Here is a 25,000-nt window from a genome sequence, read left to right as displayed (position 1 = left end):
TCACATTAGTATTTCTTCTCTCTTTCCTTATTGCTATACGGTACATAGTTAATGAATCCTCTGTCATGTGTACTGTTACTCATGGATGGCGACATGTCAGATGATTACTAGAAAAAGTGAAGCAGCAAAACAGGTAAGTGTTATTACCATGCCTCACATCAAACACAGCACTTATATTACTAGAGGTTTTCATTTCATAAATGCCCTTACTTGAGGATGGGGGAAGGAGTGCCATTGACAAGCTCTGCAAGATATTTTAACATATAATCTAAGAGAGCAGTTTGACTGAGACCATTTCATACAGATATGTGTATATGATATATATATATATATATATATATATATATATATATATATATATATATATATATAAATAAATAAATCCAAAATCTTCGGTGCACGTATTATGAGAGGCGCTCGGTTCAATAAATACCACAAAACAAGAAAAACCAGTACTCAACTCAACTCAACAAAGCTTCATTGTATAAATAATCCTATAACAGGCAAAAATGAGTCTGGAGACACTTTATCTAAGAGCTAAATTGCTCTAATTTACTTTTTACTAATTCATCGTAGAAAAACGGCAGCAGCGTACAATACAACTGTCGACTGAACTGAAGAAGGCCTGAGCAGGTTGATAGCGCTTTTCTTCTTTTTTACCCTTTAGTTTTAAATTAAATTTTATGTTTAAATAAAGCCTAAAGTTTAAAATTTTCAACATTAAGGTTTCAATGCTATCTTCTAGCTCTGTGGTGGTCAACTCAGGAATATTTTCTATTTTTTCTCACTTGTTTGCACCTGGGAAGACCTTTAGCAGCTAAGGAAGTTTTTTTCTGCCTCAGTTTAAATAGAGACCAGGGCAGAAAAACAGAACTGCATTTAAAGATATATACATTACCATCACCCAATATTAAACATATATAAATAATATACCAAAGTAAATATATGTATATATAAATACATAAGCTTTTATAAAAAACACTTATAAAAAGGAGAGAGCAGCTGTAACACTAATTTTATAACAATAATTGAACCTAGATAAGACATATATTTAAATATAGCCTAAATATAATCAAAGCAAATAGATGGAGAAAAAACATGTATAAACATTCTTGTTACATGAATGCTCAAAATTTAATAACCGTCAAGCCCAAACTAAACTCCATAGAAACCACAAGACTAACACCCAAATAAATCATCCCCAATAGCCATTTAAACCAGGTTTATATAAGGCTCCCAAGGTAGTAATCCATAATTTTTCCTTTTTATCTAATATCTTATGTTTAGTTTTTTCCGTTAAAAGTGGCCCAACAACCATATTGATCCTTAAAAATACAAAATCAGATGTATGATGTTCAAGTTTATTTGTATAGGGCACTTCTAGGTCTTTTACAATTAATATCACTCAAATGAGTTGCTATCCTAGTTTTAAAAGACCTAGAAGTTTGGCCCACATAAAAAACACCACATTGGCATATAACCATGTGAATAACCCACTCTGTTTGACAAGTAATCAAATGTCTAATTTCAAAGACTCTTGATGTATTAATCGAAGTAAAACACTTTGTTTTGGATATAACTTTACAATATACACAGTTGCTACAATACGTGCTTCCTTTCCACCCATCTTGTATAGAATGAGAATATTCATTTTTTTGTACCAGGACAAAACCTCACCAATATTCTTATTACGTCTATAGCTAAAAAAAACACACATCTTCTAAATATTGATTCAACAAGTCATCAGATTTCAAAATGTGCCAATGTCTATTTATTACTTCTTTGATTTTAAAGGTGTTAGTGCCATGCGTAGTAACAAATCTGATTTTAGATGCATCCTGAGCTGGAACTCTAGTACTATCATTCTGTGTACTGTACAGCAATGGTTCTCTTCTAAGTTGTGTAGCCCTATCACACACAGATTTCATATGGGTTTTATTATATCCCCTCTCCATGAATCTATCCTTCATTTTATGGGCCTCATCGGTATAGTTGTGATCATTACTACAAATGCGGCGCAGTCTTTGAAATTGGGCCATCGGTATGTTATCAACCATATGTCTGGGATGACAACTACTTACTTCAAGAAGGGCATTATTTGTGAATGGTTTCCTAAATAATGTTGTAACCATGGTCCCATCCAACACTTTTGTCACATTCACATCAAGAAAATCAATAGTAAATGGTTCTATTCTATCTCTGAACTTCATAACGAACCCATTAAAGTTCAAGTATTCGACAAAAACCTGCGATTCATCCAACGTTCCAGTCCATATTCCCCAACAATCATCTAAAAAGTGGCGCCACATATTAAGATGTTTTTTATGCACATTATTGTCATCATAAATCAACCTACACTCAATGAAGCCCATAAAAAGATCTGCATAAATTGGGGAAAACACAGTAGCCATTGCTGTACTATTAAGCTGCAAATAGCAGTCTTTACCAAAATAGAACACATTTTAATACCAGCTTTACCATCATGACAAAAAAGTCACTGTGTTCAACCGAATATTTTCCATAATCATTAAACCAATATCTGACTGCTGTGATGCCACCCACATGCGGAATACTGGTGTAAAGGAATTGGATCTCAAGAGTACACAAACAGGAATTAACCGGAACTTGTAGATTCTCCATCAGTCTAAAGAACACATCAGTATCTTTAAGTCTGGCTCTAACCAAGTTTAGTATGGGTTTCAACTGATATCCTGAATATATAGAAATTGATTCAGTTAAAGAACCCCTACCTAAGACTATAGGTCTACCAGGTGGGGACACTATCATCTTATGGATTTTAGGTAAGATGTAAAAATGTTGACATTTCGGATCATCCACCAGAAGTCCTTTATATAATAAATCATCAGAAATTATCCCCATTTCTTTATAAGAAAGAAGTGCACCATCTATCTTTCTTTTAAATTCTTTTGTGGGGTCATGAGATAACTTGCAATAGAACTTAATATCCCCTAGTTGTCTATACACTTCACTGGTGTATTCAAGAGTACTCCATATGACAGTAGCCCCCCCCTCCCTTTATCAGCACTGACTACTACCACATCTTTGTTGTCCTTAAGACTCGAGTGCTTGCCTCTCATTAAAATTAAGATTAGAGCCATGGCATTTAAATATACTTGTCTGATGACTATGTGGGTGCCTTAGAACCAGTTCTTCAAACTGTTTTACCTTGGTGTCATAAGGAGGATTAAAAGGAGATTTCCTAACCTTAAATCCTACGGATGGAGTAGGACTACTATCCATTTTAACAAAAAAAAAGTTTTAAATTCAACAATCTACAAAATCTTTTAACATCCACATTAGTGTCATATTCAGAAACAAAGCTAGAAGGTACATATTTCAACCTTTTATTCAAAATACTTTTTTCACTTTTATCGGAAAAAGCTAAACATAAGATATAAATAAAACGGAAAAAATATGGATTAGTAACTAGGGAGCCTTATATAAACCTGGTTTAAATGGCTATTGAGGATGATTTATTTGGGTGTTAGTCTTGTGGTTTCTATGAAGTTAAGTTTGGGTTTGAAGGTTATTAAATTTTGAGCATTCATGTAATAAGTGTGTTTATACATGTTTTTTCTCCATCTATTTGCTTTGCATATATTTAGGATATATTTAAATATATGTCTTATCTAGGCTCAATTATTGTTATAAGATTAGTGTTATAGCTGCTCTCTCCTTTTTATGTGTTTTTTATAAGAGCTTATATATATATATATATATATACATATATATATATATATATATATATATATATATATATATATATATATATATATATATATATATATATATATATATATATATATATATATATATATATATATATATATATATATACATATATTTACTTTGGTATATTATTTATATATGTTTAATATTGGGTGATGGTAATGTATATATCTTTAAATGCAATTCTGTTTTTCTGCCCTGACCTCTATTTAAACTGAAGATTGATTGATGGTCATTACACACTCTGGATGCCAGAGGGCGAAACCGTATACCGGTCTGTTGTTGTATTGTATGCTGCTGCCGTTTTTCCACTGCCTTCAGGGTGATGAATTATTAAAAAAGTAAATTAGAGCTATCTAGCTCTTAGATAAAGTGTCTCCAGACTCGTTCTTTGCCTGTTATAGGATTATTTATACAACAAAGCTTTGTTGAGTTGAGTGCTGTTTTTTACTTGTTTTGTGGTATAGATATATATATATATATATGTATGTATTTATATATATATATATATATATATATATATATATATATATATATATATATATATATATATATATCTATTGTGCAGGCACAAGACCTGGCAGTTACTGGATGTTTAATGCTCAGGCCATGTTTATGATGTTCATCGAGTCTCAAGAATGCAAATCTATGACACCATTCAAAAAAGTGTAAATTAAGATGCTTCTTGACTGTATCCTGACCTTTTGGATTGTAGTTATGAAACCTTTATTATCTGGGACATTGTTATAGTAATTACTTTTAGACAGAAAGCTAAAGCTATACGGTCATATCATAAAGAATCAATTCACTCTTTTGTAAAACAAAAAGTATATAAATATATATATATATATATATATATATATGTATACATATTTAAATGTACATATATATATATATATATATATATATATATATATATATATATATATATATATAAAACTGAATTCTGGTGATGCTAGCTGCTTTTTTCCCTACAGGAATGCAGAAAATTTCATTAACATTTTTCTGCATCAGATATCATTACTCTTAGTACAACTAATTGTATTATAAAATCCCTTGACCCAGAGTATGTACAAGTATGTAAAATGCTGTTAGGTTGTACACTGCTGCAATTGCCATTTTAGATTTCACATCTACATTACAACAGTTCTGTCTGCCTCATAGCACTGCATCTATTACAGGCCACTCTGTAACAATGCTGTAATTACATAATGATAGGATCACAGGCAAAATAAAGCCGTATCTGATGTTAGGTGATATATCAAGTCATGGCAGAAGTACATTTAAGTGCTTTGCTTGTCTTACCCCAAAAAATAAGAGTATTACCTGAAATTGCAGACCATGTCAAATAAAAAGACAACAAGTAGCCTTGACATTTGTATAAGGCACATTCTTAAAAATAAACAGCAACATGAATCTGAAAAGTTTGTACTAGAAACAAGCTGTTATCCTCCAGGGCTATTAAGTGATAAACAGAGAAATAAATAACTGTATACAAGCTATATATATATATATATATATATATATATATATATAATTAAAACTTCAGTTTAGAATAGATTTTTAGTTATTTCTCTGTATTTCAATATATACAGAAATGTTAGTAATGATGTAAGTAGCAAAATATAACACTTCATTTGTATCAAAAGTGTGGTGCACATCAAACATTTTTTATGAGTGACTTATTGGAACGTTCTAATTTGGCGCAACACATCAGCACATCAATATGTTATTCTATACCCCTAAATAACTGTCATCAGACATCCAGCTGTTACACGTGCGGTACTGATTATGAGAAACATTTGAAACAAAATTGGTTTTACTTTTTATTTGTCTGTGTGCTGAATACTGTTTACTCGCTTTCAATCGACATACTAATCAACAGCGGAAGCAAATCTTTGAAGGTAGAGATGATGAAACGTGAATGCCAGTGTGTGCAATTTAAAATAAAATTGCAATGAAAATTACCTTAGGAAACATGTTATAAAGAATTATCACAGAGATTCAGAAAGAATCCCTTATGTGAGCTTAAACAGCAGCAGTCAAAAGTTTCTGTTTATGTAACTGTGTGAAATATGATTAAGAGACAAGTTTAGCCACACTGATAAAAACCTAATTACCAGCTAATTTACATATCTCTGAATCAGCGCTAAATCTGACTTTCAAAGTGACAAATAGCAATATTGGCCATGCATAAAGTTAACATATGCACTCCCTTCATTTTCTCTCTCATATACACATAGACATTCATGCACACACACACACACACACACACACACACACACACACACACACACACACACACACACACACACACACACCTACATCTACTTTACTGATCCCCTAACAAACTCCCCTACTGTGACCACCTAGGCAGACTCAAACACATAGTCGTCTAAAACCATTAATACCCCTGTAAACATGCTCATACACTGCCATACACATATGTACACACTCACACACCCCTACCACTAGTCTTGTCTTCAGTATATCTAACTTTACCTGCATCACAGTTTTCCTACTGACTATATTGGAGGTATGCAATATATTGACTATGTTAATTAACATGGCTGAGCAATGCTAATTTATACAGCATGTGATACTCTAAATTGCATGACTGTGTATCTCCATTCCTGCAGGCATTTCTGGGGGAGAACACATGTCTAATAAGCATTGGCCACTTTCCCAGAATGCCTCTTTAGCATTTTGCATGGACATGGAAATGGCTAACCTAACCATGCAGATTCTACTGATATGTAGAATCACTGTAGTGAGCCTGTCTGTGAATCAGAAAGGGCATCTGTGAGGGTCTGGTCACTCCTGTTACTGTTTACTTCTTGCATTAGCCGTGTCAGAATCCAAGAACATGAAAACATAAACTCCGATGAGACTTGTCTACAAAGGTCAGCACACATAGTACACCTGTTTTATGTCACCATTATTAACCAGAAGCACCTTCCTTTATTACTTTCTAGCAATATTATACCACATGTCTACCATTCATTTGATTTTCTTAAGCCACAATGTCTTTTAAAAGTTTAGTATATGAAATCTGAAGCTGAAAAATTCTCCTTCAAATTCACTTGAGCTATCCTTTCTTACAGTAGTGACTAAATAATATCACTACACTGATTTATTTGAATTATGAGTGATTGTGAATTTGTGAACATGTACCTGGTAACCTATTTCTCTCAAGTGCAAACATAGTTTGCTACTCTACGTTTTGTCATTTTACTTCTGACATGTTCAAATATAATATACTTTTCTAATTTCTAACATTTGACATTGGAAATGAGTCTGAATGGTTCACGTTTTGTGCTTATTTACCTTCTCTGTCCCTGTGGAAATAAGGTCAACAACTTCAAACTCAGTACCAAAATGTCATAAACCTAATGAAAGGATAAACGTATACTTTTCTTTAGTAGAGATGATATGATTAAAATAAGTTCTTTTCTTATCGTTTATGTTTCTTCTTTATCAATAAGTCCCTGTTACTTTTACCTGAATGCATTACTTTGCATTTTCTCTTTAACTTGACTTCAGACCACCAAAATTAATGAGCATTTACCAAGCACTGACAAGTTTACACCACCTACAGAAAAATTTAGTGATGACTTTTCCCAACCTTCCAAAATTACTCCACCAAATGTAGTTTCACTTAAAATCACTTTGGAATAGAATAGAACCCCTCTGGAAGGTTAAAATAATACTTCCGTGGGTATAGGATTCCATGAACTAGAAAATAATTATTTATAGAACATTTTGTAATACAATTAAACAAAACTAAGAGACAGCTTAACACTGAGTCAGCTTTTAATTGTATATTAGGTAAAAGGATACTTATAACTTAAAAGGATCCAAACTTTCTGCTACAGCTAAGGCACTCAAAATGGACTGAAAACTTAATTTTTCAGACATAAACTCTTTGTTTTTGTTCCTATGTTTGCAACTCAAATAAAAATAGACAGACTATATATCCCAACTGACTTGTAAACTAAGCTTGATACATTGTTGTTTCTAGCTTACCCTTAATCAGACTAAAATGCTACAAATTCTAAACTTGCAGTACAATCAAGGATTTTCAGATTAGTTTGTAGAATCCCAGTTTGCTTAACAATACAACCAGATTTTCATTATTCATTAAGTAATGAAACTGGACAGTGTATAGATTTAAACAACAATAACTCAGTTAATGATATCATACTATGGGATTATTTATATATAAAAAAAGTTTGGTGCAATTCAAGATTCAAGAAATGGGAAGAATAATTTCAAAATTTGCAAGAGAAATTACATTTAAAAAAATAAGCCAGGTAATCCAAACACAAGAAACAACTCCAAATAAATGAAAAATGACCACTGGAACCACAACACAAATTGAACACCGGTTTAATAAAGTTAAGTGCTTTTTGTCTCCACAATAGCAGACTTCCTCAAACAAGTTGTAAAAATAAAACACTCATTTTAAATACATAGCAGCTGGTTAATTTGAAACTGCCTACCAATCTCATTGTGTTTCATATAACGTCACCACATACAAAACTGAGATTGCATTGTCATCTTCCTTTCAGTAAAATAAACTAAGTTAAAATAGTTTATATATTGTGTTAGTTAACAAAAGTAGTACTAATATTGGGAAACTTATATGTAACTAAAGAATGTATGTGTAAATATAAGTAACACATAAACAATCATCATATAGGAATGTAAAAATCAACACCCAAATGTTGTAAGAGAAGCAAAATTTTAAAGGTTTCCCTAACATGTTAAGCTTCTCAGTTTCAAATTATATACAATCAAAATCATTTAATTTAGACCTGGAGGAGTATAAGAGTTCAACCTAAGTTGCCAGAGAAGTTCCTGTTTCTCCAACATTAAATGGTAGGGACCTCCTTTGACACTCAGTGATAAATATCATTGGGATGGCTAGCGGTCTTTTACTGATTTTCTTGGCTTCAGTGATGTTTCTTGGAGCTGAAAAAAGGGCTTAGCCTTAGTGTCTCGTAAGTCAAGTGTATTACACTTGGCTAGTTGTATTTCTTTATTCTTAAGCTGAGTAGGGATATAAATGACTTTAAAAATAGTTATGTTTTCTCTTCACCCCAAGATGATTCATCTGTAAATAAGAACCATGAGAATATAACCTCAGGTTATATGCTGCGTGATGCCACCACATACAGGCATGTTACATTTGATGAAGTTGGTAAGTTATGTGAATGATATAGGGATAATTTATATGAATGCCTTTTGAATGGTGACATAACCAAAGACATGATTTTTTATGTGTTGAGGAACCATTGGTATCTTGCTTATATGGGATACCAAAGAATGATAAACAACCCACCTATCCCTGATTTAGACCCGTTGTGGCAGGTGCAGGCTGGATTACTGAACCTGCCTTGATTTACATTGAGACATTTTTGTGTCTTGTTTTAGATAAATATCAATATGTTTTACATGATACAAAACATTTTTGTAATGATTTATATGAATGCACTAATAATCTGTCTTATACTACTCATCATGTTATGGTTACTATTGATGTTACATCTCTTTTTATATTTATTCCGAATATTGAAAGGGTTGAGATGATGAAGTCATTTTTGCAATTATATAGTACATATGATGAATATTTTATTGATTTATTGAATTTTGTAGTAGATAATATATTACATAATAATATATTTATTTCTGATGAACAGTATTGTTTGCAGTTATCTGGCATAGCTATGAACAGCTATTGTGTCAATAGCTTTGCCAATATGGTGATGGGCCACTGAGAGTTAAGTAATGTTATTCCCTTAGAATATTGTGCTGAAATATGGTTACATCATCGTTTTGTGGACAAAGTTTTTATTTTGTTGGTGGGAAACTGTGGAAAAATAATATGGGTTTTTGGATGACATACAAGGCAGACATTCCTTTTTATCTTTTTCTATGAAGATGTCTACAACTGAGACTGAATTTTTAGATATTAAGATATGCAGGGATGAAGAAGGGTTGTTTTACACTGGCTTGTATAAGAAAGAATGTTATAGGAACTAACTCTTACATCGATCAAGTATGCAAGCCTCCCATGTTTTTAAGAATGTAGCAATGGGTCAGTCCATGCATATGTCTAGACTTAATTCTAGGAATGATGAGTTTATGAATGAACTAGAGAAATTAGACAAGACCCTTAGAAGGAGGGGATATAAGAGTAAAAAAAAAAAAAAAAAAAAAAAAGTAGCCAAGTGTAATACACTTGAGTTATGGAACACTAAGGCTAAGCCCTTTTTTTCAGATCGAAGTAAGATTACAGAAGCCAAGAAAATCAGTAAAATACCACTATCCATCCCTATGGTATTTACCTGCACTTAAGTGCATTATAGCTAGGAATCAGACATCATAATTAGTGATGGTACTCTATATGATATTATTGGTGAGAGACCTAGTTTTTGTCATAAGAATAATAAGTCTTTTAAGAGGCTGTTATGTTACCATAGGCATGATAGACTGATTAAGTGTTTAGTTAACACCTGCTATATTATGAAATGTAATGCATGTGTCTTCTGTGAGTACATAGACACTACACCTGAGTTTTACATCCAAATACTGGTAAAATATTTAGATTCTCTGCTGATGCAGATTGCAGTACTAAAAACTTTATTTACTTGGCCTATTGCATAATGTTCAGTAGACCATATCAGTGCCACTAAAGGATCCTCGAATAATAAATTGACTTGAAGATGAAAACAAAAACTCTTGGGAAATTAATAAAAAGCAATTTATTCATTTAAACAAACGCAGATTAAGCACTTTCCTTTCCTTAAACTGGAAACTTCATCAGAATCTCTCAATGTGAAGTTGTTAATCTCACCGATTATTCTCACTGATGAGTTGGAGCTGATCCTCGGCTCTGACACTGCCGATAGCAAGCTCAAGGTTTGCCAGTAGCTCGAGACCAGCCCCTTATCCCACCATGCACTGCTAGAATTACCTCAGATCTAGTTTGCCACGGCAAGAGAGATCTCGGTGATCCAGATAGCTCGGACCATTTTAGAAACAGCAAGTTTTTAAAAAGTTTTCCTTTTTGATATATTTATGTAGTGTGTGTTAGTTTTATTATTTTTAGATAGTTTAGACAGTTTAGATAGGTTAAATTGTTTTAAATTAGGGACTTGTTGGCTTTTTAGTTTGTGTGGGCCTTTAGCCCTTTTTCCTACTATTAATCCCTTTAGCAGTTAGGTTTTTTTCTGTGGGACTTTTAGTCCCATATTTGTATTGTATTTTTATTTATATATTTTTATATATATATATATAATATATATATATATATATATATATATATATATATATATATATATATATATATATATATATATATATATATATATATATATATATATATATATATATATATATATATATATATATCACTGTTGTAGATAGTGCCCAGGTTGGGCTTAGTTGTTTGTGAATTTATTTATTGTTTTTTTCTCAGTATGTCAGAGGATAGGGAGAAATCCCATCCCAAATTGGGTTTTAAAAATGCCCAGATTGTGGGCAGAAAATGTCCATCACTGACGGACATATTCAATGTGTCTACTGCTTGGGGGCCAAGCACCTCCAAGACACCTGTAGCATTTGTCACTCCTTCTCTTCAAGAGTACTCTTGGAGAGAAGGAGGAAACTTATAGACAGAGGATTGCTACAGCAATCTTTTTCAGAGGTTTTGAATAGCCATGAAGGTGCTAGTATGTCTTCCAAATCTTCAAAATCCAAGTCTTCAGATAAGGTATCAAAAAAGGCTAAAATTTTAGAAGGAGGGTCATCGTTTTCACAGTCATTGGAGCTAAGTGTACCTTTGATTCGGAGCCAACTTTCGGTATTGGAGCTGGTCTCCGAAGTTCCTTCTTCACCTCTGCTCCAGTCAGCACCTTCGGTGCATTCAGCTAAGTCTTCAGTCAGCCTTTCTGATTTGGACATGGATCGGCTAGTGCAGAAGAGTTTACAGGCACCAGGACTTGCCAAATTGTTGTCGGCCCTGACCAGCTTGTCAGTGCCGAAGACCATGGAACCAAACTTGTCTACTTCTCCTCCGGGCCGTACTGGACTCTCAGAGCCAAGGGAAGACGAACCGATGGTGGTTGGACCCTTGGACCTGATATCCACTCAAGGGTTATCGGCTCCATCTACTGGGATGTCCTCAGCGCTGACCGAGGGCTCTAGGAGCTGACGCTCTCCAGTCGGGTCCGGGGAGGATAGTCGCACCGACTTGGTGCCAAATCTCCCTCTCGGGGCTTCGGCTCAGATGAGCTCGGCTCCTACATCAGGCTCGGAACCCAGGGTTTCCGTGTGGGAGGATCGGACGGTACTCTTGGGTCCATCCACTCCTCCTCATCGTAGCCATGGTTTCTTCGATGCTATGAGGAGAGTTTTGTCTCCAAAGACAACATCAGCATCGGTTCAGCTTTCCCTCTCCCCTCAAGCTCCTGTGTCTACTTCTGCATCTACTGACCCCTCTAAGCCTAGAGACCCTGAGCCTCAAATACCCCCACAGGGTGTCCCCTGCTCTTCTGAGACCTTCCCAGACCCTCCCACTGAGGAGGTGCCCAGAAAGAGACTGTGCAAGAGGAGGCACTTAGACTCCCCACAGGAGTCTTTGACATCTGACACAGACTTAGATGAGTCAGAAGGGTCCCCGCAGTCCCTCTCTGAGGATATCTCTTTTGCAGAGATACTAGAGATCCTTAGTCAGAGGGGCAACTGGCAGTCCAAGACCCCTACTGAGGATGAGTCTGTGCTCTTGAAGGCTTTTGGGTCTCAACCTTCCACTTCTTGGGTGGCTCCGCCTTATGACGAGCTCATGGATCTGATCTCTCATAAGGCGTGGGAGTCACCGGAGGCCATGGAACCTGTCCCTCGTAGACCCAATAAATTCATATCTGCCCCAGTCGATAAACCTTTTTTGACAAAAGGAGTGCCTGTGGATGTCATGGTGGTAGCTGCAGCCACCAAAAAGGAAGTATCTGAGACATCCTGTTCTATCCATCCCCCTGACAGAGATTCTAGGGTTATGGATAGATATGGCAAGCACATGTTTAGTTCAGTGACTTTTTCTCTGTGATCACTGAACTACTTGACCCATTATACAAGACTACAGAGAGATCTCCTGAAAGAGCTAGGAGATACTCTCCAGGGTACAGTAGGTGCAAGAGTGGCCGACAAAGTGAAAGTCCAGCTACCTACCCTTAACTCAGTAGTGAACTCATCCATGCGTCTCATATCCTATGCAGCTGATGGTTTGAGTAGAGCCGTTAGTTCGGCCATTGCTCTTCGCAGACAAGCCTGGATGCATCTCTGTTCCTTTGCTGAACCCTTCAAGTCTTCTTTTATTAATACCCCATTTGATGGCTCATCACTGTTTGGGCCCAAAGTAAAGGGAACTTTAACCAGGTGTGAAGAGGAAGGCAAGACTTTATCTGCCATTGGGGTCCACTTTTCCACTCCTACTCAGCCCTACCCCAAAGGCCCTAGGGGGGAAAGATGTGGTTCCAAAAAACTCAAGCAGCCTTTCACGACACATGTGGTGAAACCCCCTCTAGAGGCAGAGGAGGGGGTTATAATGGAAGACGCTGCCCCCGTGGCAGAGGGGGTTCACAGCAACAGCGTGACAGGAGTCACTTCTCCGGTCAGTCCTACCAGCACTCCTGAAAGGGGGCCCGACTGTTTGGCTCTGGAGGCAGTCGGGGGTCGCTTGTCTTTGTACCCAGAAGCCTGGATAAACATAACATCGGATACTTGGGTACAAAGTATCATTTCCAGAGGATATTTCTTACCGTTCTTTACCCCTCCCATTCCTATCAAAAAAATCTCAGATGTTCCACCCAATCTCAGGGAATAAGCAATCGTAGAGGTCCTCAGATTGCTAGAAAAAAGAGTCATCCAACCAGTCCCAGCAGACCAAGTCGGATTCGGAACTTACTCAAGATTCTTTTTGGTACCAAAGAAAACAGGGGACTGGAGACCTATCTTGGACCTCAACAGACTCAACAAGTTCGTAAAGAAAGAGGCATTCTGAATGGTCACGCTTCAGTCCATTCTTCCCTTTTTAGGGAAAGGTGATTGGATGTGCTCCATAGATCTCAAGGACGCGTACTATCACATAAAGATGGACAGATGCTCCAGAGATCATCTGCACTTCTGGCTAGGAGCCAATCATTACCAGTTTAGAGCCCTGCCCTTTGGTCTCACTTCAGCCCCCAGAGTGTTCACCAAATGCATGGCAGTTGTCACGGCTCACCTGAGGCGTCTAGGATTCCAGGTGTTTCCATACTTAGACGACTGGCTCCTCACCACTACCACTAGGCATAAATTGACTCAGGCAACACAATACACTCTGACACTCTACCATCAATTAGGCATTATGAACAATTTTGAAAAGTCTGCCTTATCGCCATCTCAGCATACCCTTTTTAAAGGAGCAGAGTTAGATACCTCAACCACCACTCTACGTCTCCCTATCGAGAGAGTCTCCCTTCATCACCAAAACGTCAGCTCACTGATGTCAAAGAACAAAGCTACAGCAGCGGAGGTATTGAAAGTACTAGGTTTGATGGTGGCAGCAATCCTGGCTATACCACTCGCAAGGATGCATATGCGAATCCTTCAATGGCTTCTTTTCACTCAGTGGTCTTACCATGAACTACCAATGCACCACATGATTCTTATCACGGATTCTTGCAGGAGAGACTTTTGGTGGTGGTTGACATCTCTTCATGTTACAGTAGGGAGACCCTTTGTCCCCCCCCCCAGTAAACACTGTGACCACGGACGCTTTCCTGATAGGGTGGGGGGCATTTTCAGGGAAAGTCTGCCCAAGGCACATGGACAGATCAAGAATCACATCTGCACATCAATGTTCTAGAGCTGAGAGCGGTATTTCTGGTGTTACAGTACTTTCAAGACTCTCACCCTCTAGGGACTATTGCAATTCAGACTGACAACATGTCAGTAGTCTGGTACTTGAACAAGCTGGGTGGAACCAAGTCTTACCCCCTTTGTCAAGAAGCCCTCAGGGTTTGGCAATGGGCTGTGTCATCCCAGCATTTTCTGTTAGCAATGCACATCCTGGGGAAATCCAACGTCATAGTGGACAAGCTAAGCAGGGCAATATTACTCCCTCATGAGTGGTCTCTCAATCAACAGGTTGCGGAGTTGATTTTCCGCAAATGGGGCCACCCTTGCTGCAACCTTTCTGCCAGCCACATCAATTACAAATGCAGAAGTTACTTTGCCCTGATACCACCTCCCTGTCATCCTCCGAGAGATGCATTTTTACACGATTGGCCCCCGGGTCTCCTTTATGCATTTCCACCCTTTCCATTAATACCCAGATTTCTACAGAGAGCAAAATCGCTGGGAAGGAAGGTTATACTCATAGCCCCCTACTGGCCTTGACAGATTTGGTTTCCATTTCTTCATCATCATCTGTTGGAGGATCCATGGATCCTGGACCCAGTTCCGGACCTTCTGACACACCCGTCAGGGGACCTTCATCCTTCTCTACAGTCCCTGAAGCTGACTGCTTGGCTAATCCACTTCCCCTAATTGCCAGGCTTTATTCAATTTCAGAAGATACAAGACAGATTCTCTTGTCCTCTCACAAGCCATCTACCAGGAAATTATATGGCAGCAAATGGAAAAGGTTCTCAATTTGGGCCAACGTGCAGAACATTGACCCTTTTCGAGCAACGCTATCTTCGATCTTGGAATTTTTGACAAAAATTTTTAAGGAAGGGGCAGCAGCTGCTACAGTTCGAGTTCAGTTAGCTGCTATCTCAAATTATCACCTTAGTCTTGATGCCTCAAATATTATGAGCCATAAATTATCCAAAACCTTCCTTAAAGGTGTTCTTCATATGAGACCTCCGATCAAAATTCCCTTTTCTCCCTGGAATTTAAACGTTATGCTCTCTCAACTTATTCTTCCTCCCTTTGAAACAGCTTTTTCTTGTGATTTAAAATTCTTATCATGGAAAACAATTTTTCTTGTAGCCATTACATCTGCCCGCAGAGTGTCAGAATTTCAAGCATTATCCATCAGACCACCCTACATGATCTTCCATGCTGATAGAGTATCTCTCAGAACCCCTCTTTTTTAACTAAAGTCTGTCCTGAGTCAAACATCAATCAGGTCATTGAACTACCAGTGTTCTTCCCCAACCACTCTAACAACTTAGAATATATGCTGCACAAACTTGATGTTCACATACAGCTCAGATTTTATCTTGACAGAAATAAGGATATTAGGAAATCAGATCAACTTTTTGTAGCCTTCGCGGAAGCAAGAAAAGGCAATCCAGTGGCTAAAACAACCTTATCTAAATGGTTATCCAATTGTATATCCTTTGTTTATGAAAATGTGAACATGCTTTTAACGCACAAACCAAAAGCTCATTCTATCAGAGCTGTCTCTACGTCTTCTGCTTTTCAAGCTAAATTGCCCCTTGACGATATTTGCAATGCAGCCACTTGGTCTATCCCTCATACCTTTATCTCACATTACAAAGTAGATAAGGCTTCTAGGGACAGGTCTTCCTTTGGTTCTACAGTACTGAAGAACATACTCCCATGAGCCACCCAGGGTTGAGGGTGCTATGGACGCTACACATCAGTGAGAATAATCGGCGAGATTAACAACTTCACATATAGAAGTTATGTACTTACCATAACGTTCCATGTGAGTTGTTTATCTCGTCTTTATTCTCATGTCCCTCCCTCCTTCCCCCTCCTGGCTGACTGTTGACTTAGAGGCTAGTGCCATCCTGGTTATTCAATATTTCTCTTTCCCTTTAAGTACTCTTCTTCATAGATATATATAAGAGAGTATGTATAGGTTGTATATATGTATATATATGTATAGACTATTATTCGCAGCAAACAAGATCTGAGGTAATTCTAGCAGTGCATGGTGGGATAAGGGGCTGGTCTCGAGCTACTGGCAAACCTTGAGCTAGCTATCGGCCGTGTCGGAGCCGAGGATCGGCTCCAACCCATCAGTGAGAATAAAGGCGAGATAAACTCACATGGAACGTTATGGTAAGTACATAACTTCTATTTTTCTATTAACCTTTCATTTTATATAGTCACTTAGTCCCACATCTTATTGGTTAATTCAATCACAGAGTAGCCGACACATCCCAGTTTCCATTTAACCATGAATATTGTTAAAAAACACACACTGTGCCAAAAAACATAAAAAAAAATGAAATAAATAAAAAGAACTATTTTATAAAACAGTACAAAAATAAATGTGTATACACACACACACACACACACACACACACACACACACACACACACACACACACACAAAAAAAAAACACATTTGGTTATTAAGTACTATGCAAAGGATGTGAAAATGTAAACATTCATAAAACTTTATAATCTGCTTGTGCTTAACCTCAGGGCTGGGACCAAAGAAATGTGGTCATTCAGTCCAGGGGGAATACATGTATCTAAACACAGTTGCCAAATTAATTCTCAAAATTCTAACCTGGACTCCCAGTCCCCACCTCTTTTCTGCTGTATTACCCTTTCAAATACCCAAAATTTAAAATCAGCCATAGGGCATTTAATGCAATGTCAGTACAAGGCATTTGTTTCTTTTTTACTCTTTATCTCGTACATGTGCTTATTCAACTCTGTCTGAGTGTACATTCAGTTTTTCCCACATAAAATGAAAAACATGCCAAACAATAAGCTAAATACACCACCACTCTGGTAGAACAATTAAAATACCCTATAGGATGTAATCTCATTTTGGGGTTATCCATCATAAATTCAACCCGGCTTATCATAAAAGGGCATTGGGGACACATTCTACATATAAAAGTACCTTTTATAACCCCTTCATCATTCTGCTGGTAATTCCATCCTTTTTCAAAAATATCCTTCAAATTGTGATTCCTTCTAAAACTAAATTTAAAGGTCTCGAAAATACATTCAACTTGTTAAGCATACTTGAAAATAGCTTCCAATTTTTCAAAAGAATGTTATGAATCTTCCCTGTGTCTTGGTTGTAAGCTGTTACTAAATAGGAAACATATGCTATATTCTCCTTAGGTTCTTCATTCAAAATGGTTTTCCTATTGTTACCCCCAACAAGTTACAGATGGATTAACATTTAACTGGGAGAGTTTATCAAATAGCTGAGTCTGGGTTAGTATGGAATGTCTTTGTGTGATCTATATATGCAGTGTTTGCTGAATTTCCCATCATCCTTTGCTTGATTAGGTTTTCTGAAGATGCCAACTAGGTTAAGCTGGCAGGATCTGCCCTTAACAAATCTGAACTGGCCTAGGATAACAGTTTGTGAGTTACCCAAATTCGTATTTATTAATTCCATAATGATCATTTCCATAACATCACAGATAAAGCTGGTGAGGCTTATGGGTCTAGAATTACCAGGATCCATTCATAACTCAAGTTTGTGTAGGGGTGACTGTTGCTGACCTCCATTCTTCCAGCCAAAAGTCTGTCTGGAGACTGATATCAAATTGCCTTTGAAGAGGGTTTGACCATTTCCATTTCATGCTGGTCAGTAGAGGCAACCTGTATGCTTTCCACTCACATAAATATAATATACTTGTCCTTGGAAAATACTTTAAGAATTTGTTCTTGGCAGACTCAGTGGGTTGTAGATGTGAACATGTGATCTGGGAAAATAGGAGGAAAGGGGGGGGGGTCGAAATGTATCTGTTCATATGTCATCGGGGCCTAAGTATAAGATATCATTAACTATTACTTGCATTGCTTGATATTTTTTTCTGAGGTTTCCAACATAGACAATGAAAGCTTTATTGCTGTCTTTTGCCTGGATGGCTATTTATACCTCATTTATAGTTTTGCTTGATTTGATCAGGAGTTCAAGTTCATTGTTAAATTTAGCAAAAGTGTTTTTGACATCTGATTCTTACATTTTTTATGGCATGCAATGAGATGTTTGTCTTTTGTTGTAGATCCTGGTTAATATTTGGGTTTAGCTATAGGGGATTATTTTCACATTTGGCATTGTATTTGGTTCACAGGGGGGGGGGGGGTACACACATCTATGCAGCTATTTACATGTATGTGGAATTTGTTAGGAAAGCTTGGAGGTGAATGATTAATTTAGCCAGGTTATCAGTCAGTTTTCAGAGATTTACCTTTGACTAATCTCTGAATTCTGAGGTATTTGAGTGTGCATCCAGCTTCAGTCTTATCATGAATGTGAATGATTTATGGTCCAATCTGACAAGTGAGGAATTTACAACTGGTGTGAAACAGAGCTGTTCCATATTGGTGAGCACCATGTCCCAGATTTCCTCTCCCCTAATTGGGGTACAAACTAACTGGTCTAGAGAGTTTGTATTTATGAAGTCCAGAAATGTTTAGGCATTCATGCAAATGGATGAATATGTTTCCCAGTTGTGTGAGGGATAGCTGAAGTCCCTTAAGGAGAATAGTTATGAGCCTAATGCACAAGGAATCCATAATGGTCTGGTAGGAGTTATTGGCAAAGGTAGACATGGGTAGAGGGTGCTCTATTGTTAGCTATAATGTGATATGGGTTTTTAATGGTAATATGCACATGAAGGAGTTCCAGGTCATTATCCTGTCTTATGAGCCTGGAGGTGATATGTACAATGTGTATTATCTGCATTTTATAGAAAACTTCTTAGATTATAGATAACACTCTACACTGCAGTAATATTATTGTAACATAATAACTCTGCCTTCTGTTAGACTAAATGCTAACCCATGTATAAGTCTGACCTAAGAACTGATAGCACCGATCTCTGGTTAACCAAATTTGCTGATGACTGCAAACTGAGCGTAGTCATCAATTTAAAATTAATTTACATGAAAAAAGCTTAAATTAAATGCCAATAAACACAGTATTATCCCTTTCAGAAAACAGCAAATTGCTTCTATCTACAACATTAATGATGCATTGCTATCAAGAGAGTCATTGACTATATAGCTGGGCTGCTAAGTTGAAAGTTCCATTGATTCACCATGTGGAAAATGTTGGTAGCAAATTCTTTACCTCACAACTAATTGCCAAAGGCATCTCTTCTAACGCCTCTGTTCTAGTTAAACCTATTAAAGAACATGATGCAGCCCTTGGTGTACATTTATTTATCTGGATTTGCATACCAGGGTGATCCATCTATGCAAAGCCCTTTTTAGTGGATCCCTAGGGTCAAATGCTTCACAGGTTAGTATTGCATGATACAAGAGTTAAACTTTCAGTCTATTTGATTATACATATGTTAGCAGAGTTAATAAGTTACTCTAACTGAAAAAATATAATTATAATGTACAGAGTTATCTACAGTATACCAAGTTTTTTATAAACTATACATAAAACACATTACAAAGTTTAGAAGCTCTATAGTAAACAAAGTAAAATGGGTAAGCATACATTTATATAATACATTGAAAATAAAGCTTAGGGTTATTTATGGTGACCAGCAAGGGTAAGTAATGGAAGAGAGTATAAACTTATCTGGAGAGGAGGTATAACGTAAAGTCAGATGAAAGGAAGGAAAGGTAAGCAGAGAAAGGATATATATCATATTAGCACATCGAAATACTTGAAAAACACAGAGGTTCCTAATAAAAAGTACCTCTTCCCTCAAAAATCTTAGCTATGAAAACAGATTGGAGTCTTTGTCCCCATTATTTAGTGATATACAGGCTCCTGAGGAAGTCTCTTTGCCTTGTTTACTATACCCTCAGTGAGACAGCTATCTTTGACCTCCTTTTTCTCAAAAAGTTCAAACCTCTCTTTCTTCACTCTCATTAAATTTCAGGCTCACTCCACTTTCCTATGTTACCCTACACTTGATTCCAACGTATTCTCGTCTTCTCTATATTTATTTCATCACTGGCTCTTCCCACATCTATAACTGTCTAATAAAAAAACACTTCCACCTCATCAGACACAACATACTAGCCACACAACTACAACTGTAAAAACATTGAATAAAATGAATATGCTACACATCATAATTTCACTCTTCCTGTTGATTCTAACCCTCTGACAGACTCTTTACTAACCACACTCAACCACAACAAGAATAATACAACCTCTTCAAAATGTGCCAACACCCTATTTTACTATACATTTCTATATCACATCTCTAGATTATTTTAAAAATACAATCATAAACAATTGTCTAACCAAGAAATGAATCTGTAAACTGAAATTAAAATAAACACTGCTCTGTCCCTGTCAACACACTATTACTACACTGATAGTTTGGTGACATTTATGCAAACACATGACCATCTCCAAGTAACAACCCCTCCAAACCTAAAGAACAAATTAGGACTAAGATATGTCATGCAAATCTAAGAAATCTGTTACAAACTCCCTGAAGTTCATAACCTGGATAGAGTACCACATGGTAACCATTTGAAATGTCAGAACCCACTAGAGCAACTCTCAAAAACAGAGACAGAGTGGCCAAAAATCACTTTATATACATTAAGTCCAAGAGGGCCACTTCTCAGTTTGTTCCCTTTTCTCCAAGGTGCGGTGATTTAGGAGTTAGTATATATAAGTTTTGGGTGGGGGAGTAGTGATGCCCTAGATTCACTCTTGTCTGTTTTTTTTTACTTTTTTTGGCTTGTCGGTACTTGGCATTTAGAGTACTGACATTTCAATATGGAGCCATACCATTATCCTTATATACTTGTATTTAGCAAAACCTGGATAAATAAAAAGAAATATATAATTATCAACCATCGATAACCAAATGTGATAGGTTACTTTAAGCACAAAAAGGGATATTGGCTAGGCTTAAAATGGCCCAAAAGTTTGACTACTTACCAATGAACCTATAAATGAAAGATGAAAAATTCTTACCTCTTGGCTTCAATACACTTTGACTAGATATACTAAACAAAAAAGCAGGCCAAATAAAATTTATATGCAAAAGCACTTAAAAATTATCCCCATATCATGCTACCATAACACAATTTGGAAATACATACATCATTTTAAACATAATGCTCATAAAACAATACATTCCACCAAGTAATAATATTCCCACTGCAGAAGACATGTTTTGCTTTACGTCAGACAACATACCTGCACAAACAATAATCCTAGGATATTTTAATATAAACTGGCTTACAATAGACTCTGATAATCCAACAAATTTTATCCAGCTGTATGACTTCATCCATCGTATCAAATCATTTACTAGCTATTGCAAAATCACCATGAGAGAATTTATATTAGACTGTGTCTTCACATCTGCACCACCAAAATATTCATCCTTTTGCATACTTCCAAATAATTTAAGTATCTATTTCCCAAGCTAACTAATCAGACACTAGACTCAAATAACATTTACCCATTACTTCAGTACAGTACAAAACCAAACTAAGTTTCAAATAAGCACCTTTATTAAATGACCGCCAACTTTAAAACTAGAGAATACATAAAGCCCTATGCTTTGATGATGTCATGTTAGAATTTAACAACATTTTCCTTGCCAACTCAACAAACATGCTCATATCAGAACAAAAGAAGTTGAACCAAATGCTGTCCCATGGGTATCTAAGAATACAAAACAACTTATAAAAAAGATAAAATCTAGAAAACAATATTTTATGTCTGGATGGGAGAAGGACAATAATTCTAATTCAAGTTTTGCTGAAATGATTTGTTTTTACAACTGTTTTATTGATGATATTTTTCTTGTGTGGAAAGGGACTGTAAATGAGTTTGAAAAATGTACTTACCTATGAACCTATAAATGAAAGATGAAGAATTTTTCCATCTCAACTCTTCTAAAAAGCAATGCTTTACATAAAGCATTGATTTTAGGAATATTAGCTACTTGGATTTGGTTGCTCATAAATATGGAAATAAGTTCTTGCACAAAATTCATAAAAAAAGTACAAACTAACTCATAGTTGAACTTCTGCAGTATGCATTCTCAAAGGTTAAAGGAAAACATAGGTACAGCTGGCTTACTAATGATAATGGTCATTTTGACAAAGAAGGGTTATGGCTGATGGATAAACTTAAGAAACAGAGGTCACCTGAAATGTTAAAAATGAAATTTAATGAAATTGAAGAGCTGCGTAAATCTGTATACAAACCTTGCAGGTTAATGCCTAATGACAATTATATAGGGAAAATTGACCGTCAGAGTCATGTCTAAATGTGACTTAATTTTGTCTATGGTACTTAAAAACTCTGTGGACAATTGTAGCAACAAGAATGTGTTTATGACAGACTGGTAGATTCTGAGCGTTTCTTCAAAGCTGACTAATAAAACAGGGGCAAAACTCACTTTTTGTAAAAAAAAAAGAGGCAAGAAATGAAAAGCTATTTTCCAAAGTGAGTTAAATTTTTACTTCCAAGCTCACTATTATGTTTAAAAGGGTGCACACATATTTTGAGCGCAGGTATTGTAATTGCTTAACCATGGGCTGTTCTCCATTAAAATCAGAGAAAGGTTACATTTAAAACATTTTTTTTTGTGCAAATCTAGTTATTTAATTTTATATAGCCTTCTGTACACGATGCCCTGGATTTCAAAACCATAAGAGAATTGCAGTGTTAGGTTTATAAGCACTTGCATGCTGTAGACATCAATTACTCTAAGAATGCTTTAGCCAAACATGCAAGAGGTTGTAGTAAAAGTAAGGGCTTTAGTTTTGCAGTGATATACTGTGTTGCTCTTATTTATTGTCATTTGTTAACAGGGTTGGTCCAACTGAGCCAAGGGCCCATTTTCATGGGAGACCCAAGGAGAAAAGCTCTAAATACAATTACAGTCATTCAAGACAGAGCTTACATAACAAGAATTTATACATCAAAATGAAGTTAACTAAATTAACAGTTTTGTACTAGTTTCAATGCATATATAGACAGTAATTTGAATGCAATAATATTTACAAGTACCAAATGTTGGTATGTAGTAATAGTATTACTAGGGAAAGGAGAAAGAAAAGAGAAAAAGAAAAATAATTAGAGCAAGAAGGCAGATTTAAGAATAAGGCAATTCGAATCAGGTTGGAGCTTAACAAGGACAGGACCAGGTCTTTAGTAGGTAGTGTTTAAGTTCAAGTTTGAATTGGGACTTATGGGGGATACTTCTTATATTAAGAAGAAAGTAGTTCCAGGAGTGAGCTACTGAGTATTTATATAGTGACTTGCACACACATTACACAGCTAGGTTAATAAAGGCCCTAGGACCATTAGCCTAGTAACCTACTATGAAGCTATGAAGAATGACATTTCAATAGTGAAGTACAAAGTGTGTAGGAAGCATCCCCTGAATTCTTAATGCTACGTGCAATTCAGGAAAATGCAACTTAGCCAATAATGAGGCCCGATCTCATTGCAGCCAGCATGTTCTTGCATCACAAATGGGTATGCCACACTGGACGGGCTGTTTACTAATTTCCTGGCTTAGTCTCAACTGAAAACACTTAAAAATTTGATCTAAGACACATTTAGCCTAATCACATTTCATAGAGAAAAGTAGTAGGCGAATGGGAATTAATTATAGTATGGTTTAGGGTGATAAAGTAATAGAAATCATAAGGTAAATTAGTCTAGTGCACCATTTGTATTTTGCTAATGTTTTTAATTTTACATTGGGATTCCGGAAACTGGCTAAGGCTCTTGCCACCTCTATAGTGCCTTTTTTAGGCAAGGTTCAAATGACAAATTCACCACCGTAACATGTACAAGCAAGCAAAATCTGAGGGTAATGCTACTAAATGCTAGAAGTCTAAACCTCAAAATGCACTCACTCGAGGCACTTCTTAAAATGGAGAACATTGACATCTGTGCAGTGACAGAGACCTGGTTCAAAGCTCCAGAGAGCACCCCTGTGTTACCAGGCTATAATTCATACCACACCTTTCAGCTACCTAACCCGAAATGAAGCACTAAAGGTGGAGGCATGTCCATATTCATTAAGGATATCCACACCTCCAGGCTAGTGGCACAGCATAATGCATCAGAGATTATCCAAGTGCAACTAACTCTGGGCAAGACTACAATCCAAATTGTAGCTTCCTACAGACCCCCCACCATGCCCCAGGATTCCCACTCCTCATTTCCTGATACACTGGAAAGTATTAGGGTACAAGCCAACACCCTAATAATGGGCGATTTCAACTACCTCACCATTAACTGAGAAAACTACTCATGTACCAACTCTTTTGCTCAATGTTTTCTGGAATT

This window comes from Protopterus annectens, chromosome 4.part0, assembly GCF_019279795.1.
Source record: "Protopterus annectens isolate FY-2018-M chromosome 4.part0, PAN1.0, whole genome shotgun sequence".
In the NCBI taxonomy this organism is placed as follows: Eukaryota; Metazoa; Chordata; order Ceratodontiformes; family Protopteridae; genus Protopterus; species Protopterus annectens.
The sequence above is the reverse complement of the archived record's forward strand: the minus strand, read 5'-3'. Positions refer to the sequence as shown.